We start from the raw sequence: 17,678 nt of genomic DNA, 5'->3' as shown, positions 1-17,678 counted from the left end.
TGGGTTGCTTTCGAACTGCTAGGTTGGCAGGAGCTGGGACCGAGCAATGGGAGCTCACCCTGTCATGGGGATTCAAACCACCAACCTTTTGATCGGCAAGCCCAAGACTCAGTGGTTTAGACCACAGCGCCACCCACGTCCCAATATAACCAACATTGTTGTTGTTTAGTCGTTTAGTCGTGTCTGACTCTTCGTGACCCCATGGACTAGAGCACGCCAGGCACTTCTGTCTTCCACTGCCTCCCGCAGTTTGGTCAGACTCATGTTTGTAGCTTCGACAACACTGTCCAACCATCTCGTCCTCTGTCGTCCCCTTCTCCTTGTGCTCTCAATCTTTCCCAACATCAGGGTCTTTTCCAGGGAGTCTTCTCTTCTCATGAGGTGGCCAAAGTACTGGAGCCTCAGCTTCACAATCTGTCCTTCCAGTGAGCACTCAGGGCTAATTTCCTTAAGAATGGATGCGTTTGATCTTCTTGCAGTCCATGGGACTCTCAAGAGTCTCCTCCAGCACCATAATTCAAAAGCATCAATTCTTCGGCGATCAGCCTTCTTGATGGTCCAGCTCTCACTTCCATACATCACTACTGGGAAAACCATGGCTTTAACTATATGGACCTTTGTTGGCAAGGTGATGTCTCTACTTTTTAAGATGCTGTCTAGGTTTGCCATCGCCTTTCTCCCAAGGAGCAGGCATCTTTTAATTTCGTGACTGCTGTCACCATCTGCAGTGATCATGGAGCCCAGGAAAGTAAAATTTCTCACTGCCTCCATTTCTTCCCCTTCTATTTGCCAGGAGGTGATGGGACCAGTGGCCATGATCTTCGTTTTTTTGATGTTGAGCTTCAGACCATATTTTGCGCTCTCCTCTTTCACCCTCATTAAAAGGTTCTTTAATTCCTCCTCACTTTCTGCCATCAAGGTTGTGTCATCTGCATATCTGAGGTTGTTGATATTTCTTCCGGCGATCTTAATTCCGGCTTGGGATTCATCCAGCCCAGCCTTTCGCATGATGAATTCTGCATATAAGTTAAATAAGCAGGGAGACAATGTACAGCCTTGCCGTACTCCTTTCCCAATTTTGAACCAGTCAGTTGTCCCATATCCAGTTCTAACTGTAGCTTCTTGTCCCACATAGAGATTTCTCAGGAGACAGATGAGGTGATCAGGCACTCCCATTTCTTTAAGAACTTGCCATAGTTTGCTGTGGTCGACACAATCAAAGGCTTTTGCATAGTCAATGAAGCAGAAGTAGATGTCTTTCTGGAACTCTCGAGCTTTCTCCATAATCCAGCGCATGTTTACAATTTGGTCTCTGGTTCCTCTGCCCCTTTGAAATCCAGCTTGCACTTCTGGGAGTTCTCGGTCCACATACTGCTTAAGCCTGCCTTGTAGAATTTTAAGCATAATCTTGCTAGCGTGTGAAATGAGTGCAATTGTGCGGTAGTTGGAGCATTCTTTGGCACTGCCCTTCTTTGGGATTGGGATGTAGACTGATCTTCTCCAATCCTCTGGCCACTGCTGAGTTTTCCAAATTTGCTGGCATATTGAGTGTAGCACCTTAACAGCATCATCGTTTAAAATTTTAAATAGTTCAGCTGGAATATCATCACTTCCACTGGCCTTGTTATTAGCAGTACTTTCTAAGGCCCATTTGACTTCGCTCTCCAGGATGTCTGGCTCAAGGTCAGCAACCACACTATCTGGGGTGTATGAGCCATCCATATCTTTCTGGTATAATTCCTCTGTGTATTCTTGCCACCTCTTCTTGATGTCTTCTGCTTCTGTTAGGTCCTTTCCACTTTTATCTTTTATTATGGTAATCTTTGTACGAAATGTTCCTTTCATATCTCCAGTTTTCTTGAACAGATCTCTGGTTTTTCCCATTCTGTTGTTTTCCTCTATTTCTTTGCATTGCTCGTTTAAGAAGGCCTTCTTATCTCTCCTTGCTATTTTTTGGAAATCTGCATTCAATTTCCTGTATCTTTCACTATCTCCCTCACATTTTGCTTGCCTTCTCTCCCCCGCTATTTGTAAGGCCTCGTTGGACAGCCACTTTGCTTTCTTGCATTTCCTTTTCATTGGGATGGTTTTAGTTGCTGCCTCCTGTATAATATTACGAGCCTCCATCCATAGTTCTTCAGGCACTCTGTCCACCAAATCTAAATCCTTAAACCTGTTCCTCACTTCCACCTTCGTGGATCACTGTCTTGCCGTGGCGAAGGCGCTTGAATAACTCAGGGAAGCTATGAGCTATGCCGTGCAGGGCCACCCAAGATGGACAGGTCATAGTGGAGAGTTTTGACCAAATGTGATCCACCTGGAGCAGGAACCGGCAAGCCACTCCAGTATCCCTGCCAAGCAAACTCCATGGACAAAGGCAACAGGCATATAACCAACATGCTTAACTCTAATTAATGCACAAAAGGCCTAAGACTGTAGAGTAAGCTGTCTTGCCAGGCTTAGCTAGGTCACACCTCCTCACCTGGGAGGAAGGGTTACCAGACCCTGTTCTGTTTCTTTCCACCATGTGAATCCGGCCAGGAAAGATGTCTAAGATGGATGCTCCAAACTTAAACCATGTGGCTTTAACAAGCCATCTTTGTGTTTCTATACAAATAATTTAGAATCTCTTACCATTTTTGAAACTAAGTTTAAACTGCCTGTCTTTGCTTGCTGCTGTGTGGAAAAGCACAGGAAACTGACCTTTGAAGAGTTTGTAAGTAAACCATTTTTAACTTACCAAACGTGTGGTCTCTTTCTATGCTAAGCGAAGTGGAAAACTTTGGAAGAAAAAACAGAAGCAGATATTTTAAAGGTTTAACAGCCTATGTTTCCATGCTTTGCTTTGCTGCATGTTTTGTGATTTTAAAGCTCTGCTGGGGCGCTCTCACCTAAGAGTACTTGCCACAAACATGGATCTAGGCATCCAGGGAATTATCTTTTTATCCAAATTACAAACACCAGCACAGCTTTGCTGGTAATTAGGACATTTTTCATTTTGAAGTTAGTGTCCAGCTAGGATGTGATAGCAAAGCAGTAAAGCCATGTTGTCTCAATCACATTTAGGGAGGGTTCTCCCACTCTCTCATTTTTCCAGTCTTAAATTCAGTTCTTCATATTCCTACAGCAATCTGCAATAATAATAATAATAATAATAATAATAATAATAATAATAAACAACTCATGAGAACTAACCAGCATTTTAGTGCAAATTTCTCCTACTAAACATGTTTTCATGTGCAATTTTGACTAAGGTACACATTTTTTGCTTGCGGTTTCTTTCAATATAATGATTTTTTTTTGTCTGTTTTCTGTAGTAAATTCCTTTTTAAATGAACATTCCCTCCTACTATATACATTTTGGTAAACACTGGTTGGTTGGAGAACTGCATTGCAACATTTGGATAAATATGAATTTTGAAGGAAGCCTGCATTTCAGTTCCCATATTGTTTTGGGAAGTGCAAGTTTGATAGATCTGGCTTTAAATGCTAACTGAATTGAATTTCTCCCCCATCTCTAATCAAGCTGCCATGTACCAAGTCAGACCAACTGTCTATCTAGCTTAGCATTATCTACATTGACTGACAGTGGCCCTCCAGGGTTGCAGAGAGGGAGTTCTTCCTGGCCCTATGTGGAGATGTCAGGGATTGAACTGGAGGTCTTCTGCATGCAAAACAGATGTTCTACCACTGAACTAAGGTCTTGTCCCAATGAGGAGGAGTGGGGCCAGAGAGCTGCTGCCTATCTTCAGCTTCTTCCTCCCAGTACTTTTCTCCTAGCTGGTCTCCTTAGCAGCTCAGTTGCCTAACTGATAGAAGAGCAATGCCTGGGGAAGTCAGCAGAACACAAGGGAGGGGGTTAAAATGCAGGATGTGGTTTGGGCCTCTTGCCTGTACATGACCCCTTTTCTTCTTTAAACTGGATTCCACTGCATTCTACATGTTTGGATGGATCCAGGTTTAAACAGAGGTCTAGTTTGGCTCTTAAAAGAGTCATCAGTGTTCTGCGATAACCGGGACCTCCCGAGGCCTAGACCACATTTGGACAGAGTGGGTTAAAAATGTAGTATGGCATTTATTACTTCAGATTTCACCCTTTATGATGCATTTAAGCAAATAGTCCACACTCTCATATTCTCCTGCTCCAAGGTATTTCCATTTATTGTGCTTACTGATAGAGATTATTTTGTATGGTGTTCTACTTTAAACAGAGTTGCCAACTGATCAGGAACTGGCCTAGCCTGTTCTTATGCTGTTAACAGCAGCCCCATCTGCAGATATACAGAGTTGTAGCCATCTGTACTCAGATAAGTTCCATTGAAATTAATGGATTTAAATTAGACATGTCTATTCATTTCAGGGAGTCTGAGTATAATTGGATATAATCCATAGCTAATAAAGCTTTTCGGAAGATGGAGGTCAGCATCACTACCTATTAATGTCTTCAAATCAGCTTTCTGTTAAAGGCATTTCTGCAGCAGCTGGTTAAAAAGTTGGGAAAACATTACACAGTTGTCCTTTTCAATTAAAGCCCTCTCCCATACACATGTCTTGCTGTGTCTCAGAATTATTAAAAAAAACCGGTGAGATATAGCTACTTTTCACTTTTTTCCTGTCAGGAACCTGGACAGATTAATTATAGCTATGGAAAGCAAGTCCCTTCAACAACGGTTATAGCATCATTAATTTCCCTCTGAAATGATGCAGTACATGCAATAGTTGTGGGAGATTTAGCTCCATGTTTGCATAATGTGCCCACTACTTTCTCTGCTATTGATTGCTTCATCTGACCGGTTGGTGTTATCATTTAGATAGCACATTTCTCCAGAACTTCGTATTTATATCCTGCAAATATTTACAGGGTCAGCAACTCTCCTCCCCCTCGTCTCTCACATATTCTTTGCTTAGCCAGCTCTGTGTACTGTGTTTATCTCTTTTAATCTTTCTCCTTGCCGTAAGTCAGCGCCTTCACCCCCTTAATCATGTTGGCTGCTCTGAAATGAAATCCCTCTAATTTGTCTACTGAATGAGTCACTTGATGCATGCTCTATACTGAAGGCAGTGACGCAAATGAGGAGGGTTTCAGACCCAGAGTACTCATATGGGTTACTATGATGCGGTGGGAGTTGGGCGGGATTATAGGGAATATCCCCAAACCTCAAGAGAATGAGAGAAGGTTTATATAAAGACTCAAAACAGCTCTTGGGTTAAGCTATGGTGATAAGGTGCAAAGGAGGGCAGGGAGGCGCCTATAGATCTCCAACAGTTGTCTCATAATTGTAGCAGGTGAAGGAGGGAGACATTTGCTTCAGAAAATGAGGCAAGGAACTTGTGGTCCTCCAGATGTTGCTGGACTCCAAATCCCATCATCCCCACCCTTGGTCCATGTTGGCTACGGCTAGTAAGCTGGAATCCAACTATCTCTGGAGAGCCACAGGATCTCCGCCTCTGAAGTCCATCTATTTTTGTTGTTGCTGTTGTTGCATCTGAACAGATCATTCTTGTTACTACTAACCATCTGTGGTGGCTGGTGCCTATTAGAACAGATGTGGAAGTAGGAGTAGAGGCAAACAGTAGGTGGAGCCAGAGCCCACGAGGGGCAATTAAATAATTCTGCTTTTGCTCCTCTTCCTTGTTCTACAAAGGCAACACTCAGACTAAGGAGGAGGAAGCTGACTTCTCCTGGTGAGAAGGTGGGTAGGTGGGAGCTGGTTGGTGGGGCAGTGCCCCATTCTCCCCAACCGACCAGGCTCCACTGCTTATGATGTGAATTTTAGGACTGCCCTGCTCCCCAAATCTGATTCAGGCCCCAGTCTGATCCCTTGAGGAGGCCCTGATCCAACACATGACAATCCAGGGTTCATCTGACCCAGACCCCAACCCAAATTTTGTATATGTGTGCTATTGCTACTCTTCGCCCCAGCACAGGTTTAATTAGTTTTAAACTTGCAGTTCGGGGGGAGAAGGAGATTGCATGAGTCTCTTTCCTCACCTCCCGACCCCCCCTGCTTATGCAGTGTTGCTTCCCAGTGCTCAGTTAATGATCTCAGTGCAGGCAGGGGGAGGAGACACATACAGGCAGCTAAGTCCGTAGTGTGTGGCAATGCTTCTGGCTTTTCTTTCATTCATTACTGCTGTCCGTCTGTGTGTGATCAGAACTGTAGAATATGGGGAGGAGAGGGTTATTTTTTCCTTCCTTTTCCCAGCAGCGATCTGGTTCAAATTGCCCCTCCCCTGCATAGTACGAGGGTTTAGGTTGGGGGCGGAATTTCCATCAGTCAGCCTCCTGTGGCCAAAGTGCGAAGAGGAAAGAACAGTTCATTTCATAACTCTGACTGTCTTGGGGTCAAAAGCATGTCATGCTGGGAGATCTGTGATCAGTTTTTTTAAAAAAATATATTCAATGACTATAGAGAGAGACAAGGACTGACCACATGGTCCAGGAAGGAATATGCTTGTGGGATGCTTTCCTTTTCAATTCCCACCCAACTCCTATTTGCTCCTATGTGGGAGTAGTTCAAGTGTGACACAGGCACTTTGATTTTTCTCCCCTAGGGACCAAATAACAGCTTGTGGAGTGTGGGAGTGTGCGTGCACAATTTAGATCAGGAAATGACTGCAGAGGGTGATTTAGATCAGTAAACGGCTCTGGCCCTGATCTGCATCTAGTAAAAATTAAAAAGGCAGGAGTTAATTTGCAGACCCCTTGATGTAATGTGTAGTTTGGCTCTTCCATTCTTCCAGAGGTGAGGTGATTATGCGTGGAAAAGTGGAGAAGAGAATACAGTTGCTTTATAACAGCAAGCTGTAAATTTGGGGCAATGGGGTGTCTGAATCTGTATGTAGGCACCAGCCAGCTCTGCTCCTGTTTGCCTCCCATGCTGCCCAAGGAGACATACCATTTCCCCAATGAAAGGCCGGCTGTGGGTCAGACCCAGCATGAATAAACAGCACCAGTCTTCCTCACAGCTGTCGTGTTGCCCTGCAGTCACTAACAAACACAGGACAAACAGTGGCAGCTATATGAGAGGAAGGGCGGAAGAGGAGGTGTGACTTCTGGTACAGCAAGGTGAGAACCTCCTTCCTTTTGCAGGGCTGTGTGTGCACGTGAGATGCAGGAGCTGCTGAGTCTTCCTTGAACTACTTCAGGGTTCAGCACAGGGGCTGGAAAGTTAGGCAGTGAATCAGTTGACCTCTCACTGAAGCAGAGATCTTGCAGGAAACACAAAGTTGCCATATCCAACTAGCTACCATCTCCTACAGCACACCTGAAGGAATGCTAGCCTGAGGCAATCCATGTTCTCCCTAGGCACACATCTAATGGTTGCAACGTCTTCCCTGCTTTTGTTTGTTGATGCCTTCTCTTGAAAGCTGTAGCCCCCTAGGAGGCACTGAATGTGTAACAGGTTCTAGTATTTTTGTTACCTGTCCCCAGTGTGAATTAAGCAACCCCTTCCTGCAATTGCTATGTTTTTTGCTAAAAACTAACATTACTTCCTTTAAGTGGGGCTCTCTACAGTTTAGTTCCAAAGAACTACCTTATAGGTTCAGCCTACAACATGCAAAGCTGGACAAGATCCTGGGTTTTCAATTCAATTCCAGCCTGGATTTTGGCAGGTGCTGTTTGTCTACCTGTTGACAGTTTCTTTTATATGCAGTTACACAAGTGGCCTTGTATTCCTTTGCTCCGAAGGAAAGGTACATGAGGCCTGCTTTTCCAAATAAAATTCTACTGTATTAGTTTGTTTCTTAACCTTTAATACATTTAACCTTTGGGGCACATTTGCAATTAACTTGAAAATGCTTGAAACTCTTGAAATAAATAGGTTTTTATTAAAGTATTCTGTAGAATATGTAAACACAGGGCTTTTTCCCCCCAGCGGGAACTTGCCAGTACGCAGCTCTGGCACCTGTCAGGTGGGTTCCATTGCCATTCTAAGAGAACGAGGGAGGTGTTCACGGTGAGTTCCAGCACCTCTTTTTCTTCAAGTTGCCATACGTCCAGAATTTCCCAGACATAGCCGGCAATCGGCCGTTGGAAGCAGTGACCGGGTGGAAATCACTGAAACATAAAGGAAAGTCCAGATGTAAGGTAACCCATGTCAGCAGTGTCGTTTTTGGCAATTTTCCTTAAATATAGCTCAAAACATTCTAAAAATACCTATTCTGTCCGGATTTTCACTTTTTGAAATATGGCAACCCTACTTTTTCTAGAAAAATAGCACTGCGTAAGGTTAATTGGTGCACTCATTTCCATAGCAATGATGTATGATATGCAAGCAAACAGGATTTTTTTTATTTTTTATTGCTACAAATTAAGCTACGCTCCACTATGCAGCCCACCACAATCTGGGTAAATACACAGATGCGAACAAGACGTATGAAACAGAAGCCTGCTTAGCCTTGACAGAGTGGAATGTTTGAGGAATATTGGCTTAAAATAGCAAGTCAGCTTCTGAGCGGAGTGAAGAGAACAGTAATTACCTACATTCCAGACGGCAAGACCAGGGCAGCAAGCTGATTCGCCTATTTGCAGAAGTGAGAAGCCTAGTTTTCTGTTTACAAGGATATCCTGTTATTTCATGTCCTGACGACTGTTTACATAGAGCCAATATACCTGGCTGCTTCCCAGAAGGCAAAGACCTTTCAGCCTGCACAACAATGGGAAGCTCTCATACGGCAAAATCTAGAGCTGGGTGGAACAGAGGTACTTAAAGCATGGCTTTGAAGTGATAGATAGCGATGAAATGTTTAATCGTCAGGCTTTTGATCTGCAATTATCATGCCAATTTATTGCAGCCGCCTGGCACGATCCCCCCCCCCCCAATCTTGCACAGCACATCATAGGCTGCAAAACATACTAATGTTGTTTCGGAATTGGTAGGGAATTCTCAGGCAAGCAGGGAAATTATTTATTGATGATACCTGCACTCTTTCTTCTAATTTTACAATATATTTTTCAATATAAAAAAACACAAAGTTCCACCACCACCCACCCCAGACAGCCAGGATGGTGGAGTCTTTTCCATGGGTTGGCTGGACTTACTTGCTCAAGCTGGCAATGATGTCTCTTGTGACTCTTGGCAGTAGAAGGAAAGGAGGCGTGAGGCACTGGGGAGGACAAAAGATTTGCAAGCTTCTCCTCAGTCCTTAAATGTTTTGGGTGCCACTTTGCTACTGAATATCTGTGAGTGCTTGAATTACTGGAGGTGATGGAGGACTCCGCCCTCTTACTTTTTGCATAGGCATCAATAGCTGCTGCTTCTTCTTCTTCTTCTTCTTCTTCTTCTTCTTCTTCTTCTTCTTCTTCTTCTTCTTCTTCTAACAAAGCTCCTGTTGTGGAGAACATACACAGAGGAGAAGACATACCTCTCAGCCCTGGCTTTTAACACTTGAAGTGTTAAATAAGGGCCTTCCTTATTTATCTGATTGTAAGTTGTTTTAAAGTGCTTTTAATATTGTGCTTTAATGTTGTAACCAGCTCTGGGACCTTAGGGTGAAGTGCAGGTAAATAGTAGTAGTAGTAGTAGTAGTAATATTGAGAGAGTCAAGAACAGGGAAACAGGGACTGGGAATTTAATTAAGGACCACCTTTCTCTTTCACTATAATTTGAGCACTGATAGCTGTGGCATAGCATACTTCATGGCTAAATATGGCTGCTGAAGGACTCTCACATAGGACTCAGCTACACTGGTGAGTTATAACATTAAAAATACATTATAAAAATGTGACACCAGAGGGCACTGTAGAGCAGTGATCCATCTCCAGTGGAAAATTGCACTGAGAGCTATTTTTTATAGCATTTTTATAGCGTTTTTCAGATCAGTTTAGGCCTCCAGAGAAGTGACTGCTGAAATATTCAGATTTTACAGTCCCTCTTGAGATGGGGCTTCCTTATCTGGTCTGCAGGAAATTTCCCTTCTGGTTCCTAACTCCCTTTGCCATGTAGCAAACTGCCTCAGTTTATGTCAGTATTGTACCTGCCTAAAGGGGCAAAGCATCTGATCTGGAATAGTTGTTAGGCGGAACTCTCTTGTTTGCAAACAAATTCCGCGTATGATCCCAGCCCTCTTCAGGTACCTCTGAACACGTGAAGAAATTTCATAAAATAAAACATTTTTGGGGGTGGGGGTGGGGAACCTAATCTCTGAAGCAGAATGAGAACCTTTACTAACAATGAATAATTTGCTTCATTCCTTTTGCTAGATGGTAGAAATGAAAGCAGTCACGTGACTTCTTGAAATGTTGCTTTCTTTGAGGTTTAGGGTTGCTGAATACCACAGGTTTTCCACAAATCTCACAGCCTAATGGTTGTTATCTCAGGCTGCCTTTCAATGCTATTTCAATGCTGAGTGACGCTGAGCAGAAGTAGTAGGAAGCAAGCACCATCTTCTTGAAACAATTAAGCTTTTTACTACTGTAACAGTTTTCGATACTGGATTAGTGCACATTTTAAACTAACTGCTCAGGTTCCTTCACTGTTCATTGTGTTATACAGAAATGCCTGCATTGTACTTAGTGAACTTCTCATAATATCAAAGGCACCTGAAGGTCTACAGAGTGCTGGTCCTACTGTAAGGCAGAGTGAGGCCAGTGTGGCCACATCCATGCCCTACATTTGAGGCTCTATTGCACTGCTTTAACACTCATGGCATTCCCCAAAGCACCTGGGAACTGTAGTTTGTTAAGGGTGCCAAGAGTTCCTTGGGGGTCCTATTCTCACAGAGCTACAATTCCCAAAATTTCCTAGAAACAGGGACTGAACCACTCCTGATTCTGTAACTCTGCAGGGGAAACTGGGGTTTCCTAACAACTCTCACTACGCTTAACAAACCATAGTTCTCATGATTCTTTGTGGGAAGCCATGACTGTTGAAGTGGTATAATAGAGCTTTCAGTGTATGGCAGCAGATGCTGAGGTGCAGTGGCACAGCTCCAGGCTGCTACCCTCTGCTGGAGAACAGAGGCAGCTTGCGATGGACCTTCTATCCTTGCTTGCTTTCCTTAGGGCACAGTGGAAGATGGTATTGCCAGTGTTAAAGTAAGACCCACAGTCTGCCCAGTCAGCTTCAGTATGCGGAACTGGGCAGCCGCGGGAAGGGGGCATATTGTTCTTCACCTCTGGCAGCAAAACGTCTTGGGCCAGTCTTGTAACTGGTATTCACAGATACACAACTGCTTCTGAAAACGAGGGGCATCCAACATTGCGCAAATGGAAGGCCAAGTCATGCAATAGATCTGTCATCTCCCCTTCTCATCTGCAACTTCCTATACCCACCCCGCACCCCGAAAAGCCTCTCCTGATGGTTGGGGAGATCCTACCAAACATTATGAGCTGCAATGTTCAGTGACGCAGTGGGAGAAGCAATTGCCTTAATTTGGGCAGAGGAATCTCAGCTAGTGAGGTACAAGATGTCCCTACCCAATCATGGCCTGCCAGGGGATCAGATTTGGCCCACAAGACCATTTTTAAACCATGCCCACCTGCCAATTTGTTGAGATCACACCTATGTGGGGTGGTTGATTACGTGTTGGCTGGGAACACACAGATGCATCCGAAGCACAGTGTGGGTTTTTTGGAAGACCTTTTGCAAACAGCCCCGCGCTGTTCTTTAAACCCCTGATTTTCAGAGGTTAGAAAAGCAGGACAGGACTGTTTGCAAAAGGGATTTCAAACAGAGGGCTGGTGTTTGAGGTCCCGGCAGCCGGGGCTTCAAAGCGCAGCAGCACTTGACGTCACAGTGCAACAGACGGCTGACTGCTCACCTGTCAAATTTGGCCCTCCAGGGGTTGGGAGATAAGGATCTGGTCCATTGGCCATACACTGTTCCGTACCCCATCTATATTCATATAGTTGGAAGATAAACCTCACTGATGTCATTTTACTCTCACAATTACACCGTCTCTGACGCACTTATCTTGGTGATTTCACTGTGTGAACACCAGACTTTGGATAAACAGACAGGCACAATGTTTTCCAGTTAAACAATAGTGCTTGCTAGAAGTGGCTCTATAATATTCTTTCTCAACGGCCAATGTTTTAATTACAGGATTGGGTTGGCTAAGGGAGCTAAAATTAGAAGGGGTTGAGTGGATTTTGATATGAAGGGGCAGTTTTTCTCTTTTTTTATTTGAGGAAATTACATTCTTGGAAGAAATGTGAAACCAGAGACTTTCTATCATTTTCTTCAGCTACAGAGGGTGGAAGAGCATAAACCAAAGGTCATACATACACAGCAATCTATTTATAAGTGAAATAACACAGAAATTACAAAGGGCTGTGTGTTAAAATGGAGCGTTGCTTTTTGTTTTTTAAAAAAGAAAAATCTGAAAAAGCAAAACATCGCTTAACAGAATGGATTCAGGTTTTTGTGGACCCCTGAAGAAAAGAACTCTAATGCTACCCTTCCTCCAACTGCCTTATTGAAGTCAGATCAACCATCCATCTAGCTTATATTGCCTACTCTGGCTGGCAGCTGCTCTCTGTAGTTTCAGGCAAGGGTCTCTCCCAGCCCTACTTGGGACCTTCTGAAACAGAGACATGCCCCTTCTTCATAGCTATGCCCGTTCCCCATCATCCTTCCTCTTGCCCTTCCACTGACTTTTTGTCTCTTGAGCTGCAACAGTGCATCCTTGCAGATAAGTAGTTCTTCCCAGAGGACAAAGGTTAGGAAATGGCGGTTGGGAGGCAGTAAAAAGCCTCCACTTGAATTCTCCTCTCTATCCCTTTGCTGTTTATGTTGTTGGGGACAGGCTCGAGAATGCATACATAGCAACATCTATCTCTCTATCACCTTTTCTCTCGTGGAATACTTCTCTCTCCTCAGCCAAAATCGTTTCCTCTTGCCACCATGGCCCCAAACGCCATGCCTGACTAACACACTCCTTGCACTGGGCCTGAGCATAGTCATACCTCATGTTAGGTCTGCTTCATGTTACGTTCTTTCAGGTTACATCCCATGGCGACCTGGAAGTACCGGAAAGGGTTACTTCCGGGTTTTGCCGCTCGCGCATGTGCAGAAGTGCAAAATGATATCATGAGTATGCGCAGAAGCGGCAAATCACAACCTGCATGTGCGCAGACGCGCCGCTGCGGGTTGCCCTCTTTTCATGTTGCGAACAGGCCTCCGGAATGGATCCCGTTCACAACCAGAGGTACCACTGTATTTATTTCTTCAGCATGAAATCAACAGATGTTGCTCTTTGTTTTCAGCATCCAAGCGGGTCCTCTAAAGATCAGGGTTGTATTTGTGCAGGATTATGCCTCCGTCAGTTTTATAGCTGAATAGATTCATGTAGTGAACTTTTCTTAGTGACTGGCCTTGAAAAGCACCTGCCAGAAACCACACCATGCAGGTGGCTGATGCTGACTTGCTTTCAAGCACTTCATTCAAAGACACTGATGTGAATGTATGCCAAACCCACCTTGTGCACACATAAGAGCATAATAGAGCCTTATTCTCCCAACCTTTAAAGATGTTACAGCTACAACAGGCTTCAAGTGCACTTCAATCCCCTGGCAAACTGATTTGTTCAATGATTTTTTCCTGAATGCCTTAGGAAGCGAATGTTAAATACTGAGCTTGCCAACCTCCCTCAGAAGCCCACTTATCTCTACAGTGATAGATGTCTGCTTGTTTTTGTTTCTGTATAACACAGTTACTATTTTTCTTAGTGCTATGCTAAATGCACCCCATAGTCTCAGGACCATGTAACACCGGTCCTGAGAGATCTGCATTGGCTCCCAGTATGTTTCTGAGCACAATTCAAAGTGTTGGTGCTGACCTTTAAAGCCCTAAACGGCCTCGGTCCTGTATACCTGAAGGAGCGTCTCCACCCCCATCGTTCAGCCCGGACACTGAGATCCAGCGCTGAGGGCCTTCTGGCGGTTCCCTCATTGCGAGAAGTTAAGGTTACAGGGAAGGAGACAGAGGGCCTTCTCGGTAGTGGCGCCCGCCCTGTAGAACGCCCTCCCTTCAGATGTGAAGGAAATAAGCAGCTATCTTATCTTTAAAAGACATCTGAAGGCAGCCCTGTTTAGGGAAGTTTTAAATATTTAATGCTGTATTGTTTTTAACACTTGATTGGGAGCCGCCCAGAGTGGCTGGGGAAACTCAGCCAGATGGGCGGGGTATAAATAAATTATTATTATTATTATTATTATTAGTAGTAGTAGTAGTAGTAGTATGTGGTCTCAGACACATCGGCATCGGATAGAAATTTTTGTATAGCACTCATCCTGATAGTTCTTGCTATATATTACACAGGTAGGACTCTGGTGCTCCTGGCTTAACATCTATTCCAGGGGTAGCCAATATAGTGCACTCCAGACGTCATGGAGCTCTAGGCCAGGCATAGGCAAACTCCAGCCCTCCAGATGTTGGGGACTACAATTCCCATCATCCCTGACCACTGGTCCTGTTAGTTAGGGATGATGGGAATTGTAGTCCCAAACACCTGGAGGGCCGGCGTTTGCCTATGCATATTCTAGGCCCACAATTCCTGACTATCAGCCAGTGCAGGCTGGGGCTGATAAGAGTTATTGTCAAAGCACCTGAAAGTCATGAATATAGGGCAGCCCAATCTACTCTGTCGTGGACTGTGCTGACTGATTTGGTAACAGGCACCGCTGCAGCTCTCAGCCATGGAATGAAGATGCTGGCCACTTATGTTTTCAAATGGATCCAACCCTGGTTTTAATCCAAGCAACTTCAGCTTCATTGGATTGTTGGCCTGCTCTGTGGGAGAAGCCTTTCCCTACCAACTGGAAAGCAGTGCCTAAGGTAAAAGTTCTGGTGGCTAATTATTTAGCGGAAGAAACGAGGCTTCACTCAGCCTATTGGCTCCAAAGGGTCTTTCTCAGAGAGTTATAATGGCGTCTGGCAAAGAGGATGACAGTAAGTATGTTTCCAATGCCTTTCTCCCAATTTTTTTATTGCTTGGAGCTTTCCCTAATGAATTCCTTTTGGGCCGAGCTCTTTTGGACAGAGAGGTGATTATATACATATAACATTTAAATGAAATATGTGAAACCGTTTAAGCTTGAGGGAGGGGATGGGAATTCAAGTGTGAAAAATAATGTTTTCACCTCCTGGTCTGCTTACAAAACCTCAGATTTAAATCCCCAGCTGCACAAACCCATCAAGATCTATCATGCAAATCCTGCTTGAATATAAAATACCTCTCATTAAAAGAAAGAAATGCTCCCACTCTACCATTCCAGGTGCAACTCTCATGTTCTAAGTGCTATGGAGGTCTACAGAATGGTGTGGCCACAGGGTCTCTTCCCCCTTCCAATCTGACTCTTCACTTTGCTCTTCTGCTGTTCTTATCCACAGACACAGCTGGTGGAAGAGGGAGGCAATAGGTAATGCTAGCCATTAATAGTGCTAGCCAAAACCAAGATTTGCTGCGATGAGTGAGTTTGGAATAGGCAGAAGGGATGTCCTGGCTGAGCTAGAGCTCAGGTGGGGATACACCAGTTTAACTCCCTCCTCATGGCTGAGCAAAAGACATATCAGCATAAGTCCTTCAGCCACGCTGAGCTGGGGCTATGCGTGGCTTATAATAGGTCCCCCCCAAAGGGGTGTGGTTGGGTAGGGCAAGGAGGGACTTCTACCTATTCCAATCCTGTTTTGCTCATTCATGTGACCTGGTCACCCAGTGGAATTTACACTGGCCAAAGGATGGTAAAAGTCAAACTCTGGTCATGTAGAGCACCATAACTGAAGCAACTTTAAGGGGCAATAGGTGCTCAAAATGAATGAAATTCTATGCATGCCTATAAAGCAGCTGGCTTTGTAATTCACATTGTTCCACATTAATCAATGAGAGTTTCAACGAGAATAAAAGATTTGATTAAAGTATATATATATACTTTACAAGTCAGTTGGCTTTGGAGTCTGGTCTGCTGAATGCCAACTATACATGTAAGAAGATCTTTTGGGGGAAATGCCGCTCAGTTGAGCATTATGTGTGAATGAAGTTGTCTTCCTGACTAGGTAGTTGTGGTCTTCAACAACATCAGTACAGTGGTACCTCGGGTTACATACACTTCAGGTTACAGACTCCGCTAACCCAGAAATAGTACCTCGGGTTAAGAACTTTGCTTCAGGATGAGAACAGAAATCGTGCTCCAGTGGCACAGCCGCAGCGGGAGGTCCCATTAGCTAAAGTGGTGCTTCAGGTTAAGAACAGTTTCAGGTTAAGAACGGACCTCCGGAACGAATGTAACAGAGGTACCACTGTACAGTCATACCTTGGGTTACAGACGCTTCAGGTTGCGTTTTTTTGGGTTACAGACCGCCGAAACCTGGAAGTACCAGAACAGGTTACTTCTGGGTTTCGGCGGTCGTGCATGTGCAGAAGTGCCGAACTGCAACCCGCGCATGCGCAGACGTGGGTTGCAAACGCTGTGGGTTGCAAATGTGCATCCCACACGGATCATGTTCGCAACCCGAGCATCCACTGTATTGGAAAGTGCTGTAGTGTGTGTGTGTGTGTGTGTGTGGCTGGGGGCTCTTCCAGAAAGAAACTCCCAGACATATTTTTTGTTAACATTGTGTATCCCAGTTAGTTAACTGACACTTATCTGCATCAACAATATCTTAGTATAAAAAGCTGAGAATAATTTAGAAACCAACAAACCAACAAACCTCTCCTGGGGTACCAAAATATATTGAACTAGTTCTGATTTTACTGCTGCTGCCAAATGTTGAGTCGGTTATGTAAATGACCATGTGCCATGTTCATGTTATATCTGAGATTCCATCAATTTGGTTCATTACATGTTTATACATTTTAAAAGACATCATTAATAGAGATAAATAATTACAATCACATTCATAATTTGTTGTGTCCAAAAGGCAACAGGCTTTTAACAAAAAGAAACATTAAATTCTTGATTTACACTTAACACATCATATGGTTGTAAATGATCCTGCAGCTTTGAGTTCCAGTACATAACAAAAACACTCAATTTTCCAATAATTGTATCATTCATCTGCCTGCGTTCCTTGACTTTAACAAAGTTAGTTAATTTTATCATGAATTTAATTGCCTAGAGTTGCATTAGCTGTTCAAAAATGATGGGTATATCTTTCTTTTCCCCCAGTGAAAACTAACAGACATTCAAGCAGCTGTCAAAAGATGAACAATCATTTCTGGGTCTCCTGTGGGAATTGCTAATTTTACATAAAGAAAAATAATCACTGGGCAGTCTAAGGGAAAGTATCACTTGAAATTTATTTATTAGATTTATATACCACTCTTCATCATAAAATCTCAGGGCAGTTCACAGGATATGGGCAAGACATAAGCCCTAGGTGGTGACAATAGCTCTTTCCCCTTCATAATTGTTCCCATTTCTCGGTCACAAATGGTTCTTTTACTGTGGCAGCAGTCTCAGGCGCACTTCCGTGGTGGGACAAATGCAAAACCTGCTAGAAAGCATGGGATAAGTGGAAAACTGCTTGAACTCATATTTTCAAGGCACAGGACAGGTGGAAGTATGGATGAGCCCAGTTCTTTGGCACGCCCTGCCCTCTTAGTACCAGGCAGGTGCCTTCACCACATTATTTTTGGCACTGTGTGTGTGTGTGTGTGTGTGTGTGTGTGTGTGTGTGTAAGCCTATCCAGACATATAGCTTTAATCCGTTTCTAGTTTCTAGTTCACTTCT

This window comes from Podarcis pityusensis (genome assembly GCF_964106645.2).
Source record: "Podarcis pityusensis genome assembly, chromosome: 3".
Taxonomy (NCBI): Eukaryota; Metazoa; Chordata; class Lepidosauria; order Squamata; family Lacertidae; genus Podarcis; species Podarcis pityusensis.
Note: the sequence above shows the minus strand (reverse complement) of the source record.